Raw genomic sequence first — 8,863 nt, forward strand, 5'->3', positions numbered from 1 at the left:
AGATATGTTGAAGTATATCCTAGATACAATATATGTTTCCAGAACTGAACAGTTCTCTTGTTGCACAGGGAGAATTGGATTCAGAAGGTAAAAGTAACTCGGGAAGAAAAACAAAAATACAAATAGTTCACATTCATTTCCCAGTGTTTTTTCTTTGGATGTAGCTGCTTCTGTCCATCATTTATCAATTGAAACTGAGTTAGGTCTCTTTGTCAAAGAAATCCACTTCCATCAGAATACATCCTCATACAATATCATTGTTGAAGTGTATAATGATCTCCTGGTTCTGCTCATTTCACTTAGCATCAGTTCATGTAAGTCTCTCCAAGGCTCCCTGTATTCATCCTGCTGGTCATTTCTTACAGAACAATAATATTCCATAACATTCATATACCACAATTTACCCAGCCATTCTCCAATTGATGGGCATCCATTCAATTTCCAGTTTCTAGCCACTACAAACAGGGCTGCCACAAACATTTTGGCACATACAGGTCCCTTTCCCTGAAAGAAGAGAACTTATACTCAATGAGACAAAGAATTTAGTCTTATAACCAAGAATAACCTACCAAATATAGAATTAAACTTGAGTACAATTCTATGGTAGGAGACAGGGATGGAGGGAGAATGAATCTTTAATGAATTAGAGGACATTCAAGCATTCTTGATGAAAAGACTAATGCTAAATAAAAAATTAAGAATATAAACACAGAAGTCAAGAGAAGCATAAAAAGGTGAATGAGCCCAAATGAGGTTAAACTGTCATTTCTATATGGATAGATAATGCACGTAACTTTTCAGAATTTTATACCCACTAGAGATCATAGAGAAAGTCTAGTTAAAGCATCTAGATGTGATTCTGTTGTGTCAAATCAGAAGAAGAATGGAATAGATGAGGGAGAGGAATACCCAAAAGATGGAAAAAAATGAAATGAAAAATGGGGGAAATTATCTTACATAAATAAAATGTGAATTGAAGAGTTTATATTTTAGAGAGGATACGTGGAGAGAGCATATAACACTTTAATCTTAGTCTCAGCCAAATTCATTAAAGGAGAAAATCATCTAGATGAGTACACAAATTCATCTTACCCAGCAGGGACAAATCAGGAGAAAAGGAAGGAGAAGGTAGAGTAAGAAAGAGGGTAGATTAGAAACAATAAAAAGAAGCAAAACAAACTCTTAAGAAGGGACAGGAAAAAAAATAGGACAGAATAAAAGGAAACACAGTTAGCAATTATAATTGCAAATGTGAATGGGATGAACTACCTAAAAAATGAAAAAGGATAGCAAAATAGATTAGAAACCAGAATCCAATAATATGTTTGTTGTTTACAAGAAACACATTTGAATTAAAAAAAAAAAAAAAAAACATGTAGAGTTAAAGGGATCAGATCAGAATCCATTATACTTTAGCCAAAGTATAAAAAGTGACTATAACAATCATGATTTTAGACAAAGTAAATCCAAAAAAAAAAAAAAAAAAAACTTGATTAAAAGAAACTTGAAAACTACATTTTGCTAAAAGGTACCATGAATAATAAATTATTATGAATACTGAATATACCAAATGGCATGGCATCTAAATTCTTAAAATAAAATATGAGTTATGGGAAGAAATAGTAAAACTGTAATAGCAGTGGACATTAATCTCTCTCTTACCCCCTCCCTTACCCCCTTCCTTGGTCCCTAATCTAGATAAATAAAACCATAAAATAAACTACAAAAAAGTTAAAGACATGAATAGAATTTTAGAAAAGTTAGATATGATAGACCTCTGAAGAATACTGAATGAGAGTACTGGGGAGTATACCTATTTCTCAGCTACTTGGCACCTTCACACAAACTGACCATGAACGAGAGAATGAAAACTTCACAAACAGAGGTAGAAAGGCAGAAATATTAAATGCATCTTTCTTGATCAAAATACAACAAAAATTACATTTAACACAGGAGATTTGAATCATAGATTAAAAATTAATTGGAAACTAAATAACAATCCTAACAAATGAATGAGTCAAAGAATAATAGAAATGATAATTTCACTAAAGATAATGATAACAATGAGACAATATACCAAAATATGTGGGTTGCAGCCAAAGTAGTATTTATAGGAAAATTTATATTCCTAAATTCTTTTACCAATAAGGAAGAGAAAGAGCAGAATCAATAAACTAGGATTGCAACTAAAAAGGAAAGAAGGGGCTAAGAAAATCAACAAATTAAAACTTCTAATTAAATATTAAAATAGAAAATCAAGAGTGAGAGAAACAAAAATGAATATAATCCCATTGATCTAATAAAATTAGGATATATCTTTAAAAAATCAAATAAACAATATAAACCATTAGCTAATTTGATTTTTTAAAATGAAAAGTAAATTACCAATATCAAAAATAAAAATGAATGAATTCATAGTCAATGAAGAAGAAACAAAAGCAATTATTTAGTTCAACTATATATCAATAAAACTGACAATTTAAATGGAATGAATGAATATTTACAAGCATAAGAAGAAAAAATAGAAGACTTCAAAAACTCTCTCTTGGAAAAAGAAATTAAAGAAGGCATAAATGAACTCCCAAAGGAAAAAAAAAAGTCAGGACTAGATGGATTCACAAATGAATTCTACAAAATATTTAATGAATAACTTATTCTAATATTGCACAAATTGTTTGAAAAAAAATAAAGGATTTTTACTAAAATAGACACAAATGTCATCTTGATACCCAACACAAGGAGAGTCAAAATAAAGAAAGTTATAGACCAATTTCCCCAATAGATATTGATGCAAAATTTTAAAATAAATTATTAGTTGGGAGACTAGAGCAACATATCACAAAGATTCTAGTGTCTTTCTTTAGGGCTCAACTGAGGCACCATCTGTCTGAAGTCTTCCCTAATCTCCTCTACGTGCTGGTGATCTCCCTCCAAACAACTTTGTAACTTTTTCATATATATTGGTATTTTTTATTACTTTAATGTTTTATATGTGCTTTTTCTTCACTATTGAGATATAAGCTCTTTGTCAATAGAAATTATTTCCTTTTTTTGTACTTGTGTTCCCAGAACCTGGCAACATGTTTGTCAGAATAAATACTTAATAAATACAAGTTGATTGATTTGTTTCTTTCTGAGGACTCTATCTAATTATTGTCTTTATTCCTTTAATTTTTTCAATTAATTGTTTTCTATGGTCCTTCTGAATTGTTCTGGAGATTGTTGGAATTGATCTATTGTCATTTCAGGGAACCCTGAAACATTGACTATCTTGTTTTCTCCCTCCTTCATTATGCAAGACTTATGCTGTGCTAGAGCTTTTTTAGAATGTTCCTTTTCAGTTATCTTTTGCCTGTTATCATCACTGCTAATTTACAAATTTTGCACATTTGAAAGTGTAATTATTAGGAATCCTTTCCTGTTAGAACATCCAGTGTTGCTGCAGTCTTAACCAAGCCTCTGACCTTCTGGTCTCTATTCCCCTCAGAAAGGGACTAAATACCCACTGTAGTACAACCTCTTTTTTTTTTTTTTTTTTTTTTAACCAGTCCCATTCTTCTCAGTTCTACTGTCCCCAAAATGATTTTCTTCACTCACTATGGGGGAGGATGTGAAGACAAGGTGGTGGGGAGAGAAATCCCAAAGGAGTCAGGAGAGGGCTCATTTTGGACATTGCTGATCAATGCTCTAAGAAATATTTGCAGTTGAATTTCTTCCATCTTTCAGGTTATATTAATTCTTATCAACAATATATTTTTTGTTTCCTAGCCTGCACATTCTTTCCATAACTGCCTCCTTTCTTTTAAAGTCCTAAAATTGTAGCATGCATTCCTGATAGAGGCCAGGAGCACACCTCTAGTGCCAAGTCACATATAATGTAAGCAGGAGGGGTCCAGAAGGACAGATTACTACCTGATCTGAGAGTGGGGAATATTCCTATGAAATTGCCAACAAATTAACTACAAAATTCAGATTCTAAAACTACAAAAAAGAGATCCATAGCTGGTCAGTCTTCAGGCTTTTTTGGTTTTGTTTTTGCTGAATTTTGAAGTCTTTTTAGGGGCATTATTTACTTATTATATTTGGTATCATCAGGAAGGGCTGCCCCACAAAAACTTTCTGACATCTGATGATTTCCAGTGGACCAGTGTTTCTAAGTGCTTAGATTACACAAAACATAAGAAAATGTCTGAATGTCTATTCTTCAGTTTATATGTTTGCTATGCAGAATGAATAAGTAACCAGACTTTGTATATGCTCATATATCAGATTTAATGCCAAGAGATGCCAGAGAACAGCTTCTGAAATAAAGACATCATCTATGTAGCTTAAAAATGATTAGAACTGGGATATTTTCTTTCTCTTTTTTTGGCAGTATTCAGAAAAGTAAAAGTCCAATGGCACTTACAGCAAGGGCACCAGGATCTGAGTGGGAAGTGTTGGGGAAGAGCCAGAAAGATTCTTTTCTTCCACTCCTTTTAGGTCCTATGGCTTAAAAGATAAAGTGTAGAATTTTGTTTATCATGTTTTGTTTTTCAGTTGGTTTTGTTTATATTTTTCAGGTCTAGGCACAGATAGTGGAAACCCTGTGCTAGATCATGGTGACCTCAGAGGTACAATTCCAGCCCATGTTGCTGCCTTGAGAAGTCAAGGAGTCAATGGAGGATCTGGATTTAGAACATACTACGACTGGGCTATATAAGAATTGAGCTAAACTATTTACCTAATCCCCTCTCCCAAAACTAAGTGATACAATGGGGAGTATTATGCCTCCAGTTATTAGAAGGATATTTATGTTTATTCTGTATTTAAAAAATTTTTTTTTATTTTGTGTATGAGGCATTTGGGGTTGTGACTTGTCTGGGATCACACAACTAATAAATGTTAAGTGTATGAGTTCTTATTTGAACTTAGGTCCTCTTGATTTCAGGGCTGATGCTCTATATACTGTGCTATCTTGCTGACTCTGTTTAAGTTTATTCTTGCTATCCATTTGGAGACATTTCTTTGTAAAAATTAATCTGTTAAATCATTAAATGGATTTATAATTGAGGACTTCTGAAACTGAGAGGACACTATTGGTGTGGCCTATAATAATACAATAGATACTGCAAATCTCCTTGACAGTATCTCCCCAAGGAAAGGCTGAAATGTAATACACAGCTTCCAGGCAGGGAAAGCCAAGATAATCACTGTTACATATAGATATAAGCACTCTCCACTTTTTTTAAAAAAATAATATCTTTTTATTTTCAAAATATATGCAGATACAGTTTTCAACAGTTTACCTTTGCAAAATCTTGTGTTCCAAATTTTTTTCTCCCTCCCTTCCTTCCATTCCCTCCCCTAGATGACAAGTAATCCAATATATGTTAAACATATGCATATTTTCACAATTATCATGCTGCACAAGAAAAATCAGATAAGGGGGAAAATGAGAAAAACAAAAGCAAACAAGCAACAAAAAGTGAAAATGCTATGTTGTGATCCACACTAAGTCCCCAAAGTCCTCTTTCTGGATGCGGATGGTTCTCTCCATCACAAGCCTATTGGAACTGATCTGAATCATCTCCTTGGTGAAAAGAGCCACGTCTATCAGAACTAATCATCATATAATCTTGTTGTTGATGTTCTTTTGGTTCTGCTCACTTTACTTAGCATCAATTTGTGAAATTCTCTCCAGACCTCTCTGAAATCATCCTGCTGATGGTTTCTTATAGAACAATAATATTCCATAATATTCATATACCATAACTTATTCAACCATTCTCCAATTGATGGGCATTCACTCAGTTTCCAGTTCCTTGCCACTACAAAAAGAGCTGCTAGAAACATTTTTGTACATATAAGTCCTTTTCCCCTTTTAATGATTTTTTTGGGATATCATCCCCATAGAGATATTGCTAGATCAAAGGGTATGCATTGTTTGATAGCCCTTTGGGCATAAGAACTTTTCTCTTTTACCTAGTAATGATGCAGAGAAGTGTTCTTTGCTTTATCATTTAAACATGGGGAAGTACACAAAAGAACTCTATTAGATATCTTTAAGGATCACCTGGGGAAGTAAAGGAGAGGAAAATCTTTTGAGTAATTATTATAGATTTTGTTCTGTCAGTTTTTGGTCTGGAAGTTGAAAATTGAATTTGCAAATTTTTTCTTGGCCTAGTTTTTCATGTTGAAAAAAAGATTTGCCATTTCATCCAATGTCTTCATTATATCTGAGCTTCATGATAATCCTGTGATTAATCTGGTTGGTGGCTATGCCTTTCAAAGAGGAAAACAATGTTTTCAGTCTTGTGACCACTTTCAGGATCCAGGATTAAGTCCTTTGTTGGGCATTTAAACCTTCTCTCACATAGGACTCCCTCTCCCCACCCCACCCCTCACCCCGCTCCACTTTATAGTAGAAGGGAACATTACCTTGAATTTCACAGTTAATATAAATTGCATTGAAAGAATGTAAACAGCAAAAGAACTCCCAGTAGCTCATGGGAAAACCTGTACATGACCCTGAGCCTTCCTTGGCGCTATGCTTTCTTTGTTCTGTTTCTATATAATACCACCTGAGGTTGGTGCAGGTGTCCATCTTACTGTTATTGGAGTTTTACTGTGTTGCTCCTTTGTGGTGCAGAGATTATGCTAAACTTTTTGAATTTTTTTTTTCACCAATTACATTCAAAAAAATTTTTTTTTACATTTGTTTTTAAGATTTTTTAGTTCTAGGATTTCTCCCTTATCCCCACCCACAATTAAGAAACCACATGTGAAGTTATGCAAAACATTTCCATAAAAGTCAAGTTGTGAAAGAAACTATAATAAAAATAAAAACCCTCAAGAAAAATTAAGTTAAAAAGAAAGAGAGAAAGAATGTTTCAATCTGTATTCAGACACAAAAATAAGTTCCTTCTGTGAATGTGGATAAGATTTTTCATCATAAGGCTGTCAGAGTAGTAGTGGATGATTGTACCCTTGAGAATAGCAAAATCATTTACAGCTGGTCATCCCAAAACATTGCTATTATTTTGTATACAACATATTTCAATATATGCATACACATTTATACAATTATCTGGCTGCACAAGAAAAAAACAAATCAAACTGGAAGAAAATAAGAAAGAAAATAAAATGCAAGCAAACTAACAAAAAGTCACTCTTCACTCAAATGCTCTGTTGTGAACCACACTCAGTTCCCACAGTCCTCTCCCTCTAGGTGTAAATTGCTCTCTTCATCACAAGATCATTGGAATTGTAGACCAATAATTTTAAAATTACTTCTCCTGAATCTATTTTCCAGTCAGTTGTTTTTCTAATGATTTCACATTTTTTCCTTTTTTAAAAAAAATTACTTTATTGTATCTTGATTTTTCATAAAGTCACTAGTTTCCATTTGCTCAATTCTATTTTTTAATTAAAGATTTTTATTTTCAAAATATATATATGGATAATTTTTAACATTCACCCTTACAAAACCTTGTATTCTAAAATTTTTCCCTCCCTTTCCCTCACTCCCTCACTCCCTCCCCTAGATGGCAAGTAATCCAATATATGTTAAACATGTGCAATTCTTCTATACATATTTCCACAAATATCATGCTGCACAAGATCATATCAAAAATGAAAAAAAAAAAAGAGAAAGAAAACAAAATGCAAGCAAACAACAAAAAAGAGTGAAACTATTATGCTGTGATCCACATTCAGTCCCCCTATACAATCTGAGTAAAGATGGCTTTTTTCATCACAAGATCATTAGAACTGGTCTGAACTATCTCATTGTTGGAAAGTCACATCCATCAGAATTGATCATTATATAATATTGTTGTTGAAAGTATATAATGATCTCCTGGTTCTGCTCATTTCACTCAGCATCAGTTCATGTGAGTCTCTCCAGACCTCTCTGAAATCATCCTCTGATCATTTCTTATAGAACTATAATATTATTCCTTTACATTCATATACCATAACTTATTCAGCCATTCTCCAACTGATGAGCATCCATCCAGTTTCCAGTTTCTTGCCATTACAAAAAGGGCTGCCACAAACATTTTTGCACATGTGGGTCCCTTCGCCTTCTTTAAGATCTCTTTGAACTATAAGCCCAGAAGAAAGACTGGGTCAAAAAGTACGCACAGTTTGATAGTCCTGTGGGCATAGTTCCAAATTGTTGTCCAGATTGTCTGGATCCATTCACAATTCCACCAACAATGTATCAGTATCCCAGTTTTCCCCTCCAACATTCATCATTGTCTTTTCCTGTCATTTTAACCAATCTGAGAGGTATGTAGTGGTACCTCAGAATTGTCTTAATTTGCATTTCTCTGTTAAATAGTGATCTATTTTTTTCATATGACTAGAAATGGTTTTAATTTCTTCATCTGAAAATTGTTTCTTCATATCCTTTGACCCTTTATCAATTGAAGAACAGCTGTCAATTCTATTTTTAAGGAATTATTTTCCTCAGTAAGCTTTTGTACTTTCTTTCCCAAATGATCAATTTTACTTTTTAAGGCATTCTTCTCATGAGCTTTTTGTATTTTCTTTTGCATCTCAATTCTTTCCCTAATTGTTCCTCTATCTCTCTTACTTGATTCCTTTAAATAATGACTCCCACCTGCTGTCACCTTTTTTGCTGAGTTTCTAAGTTGCTTTTTCCTGGAAAAATGTTCTCCTCCATCTTTATAGGTGTTCTGAGGCTCTAAAATTTGTTTAGAGTCATTATTTAAAGGAATTTGGAGCAGTTTAGGGGAGAGGTTGGGCAAGTTCCTGATAGGCTCTGTCCCCTATCCTGAACTTTTGAAGGCTTGTTAGAATAGAGATCCGATGATCTACACACAGTCCATTTGTTAAGGACATATACAATAAACCT

The sequence above is a fragment of the Antechinus flavipes genome, chromosome 1, assembly GCF_016432865.1.
Source record: "Antechinus flavipes isolate AdamAnt ecotype Samford, QLD, Australia chromosome 1, AdamAnt_v2, whole genome shotgun sequence".
Classification (NCBI taxonomy): Eukaryota; Metazoa; Chordata; class Mammalia; order Dasyuromorphia; family Dasyuridae; genus Antechinus; species Antechinus flavipes.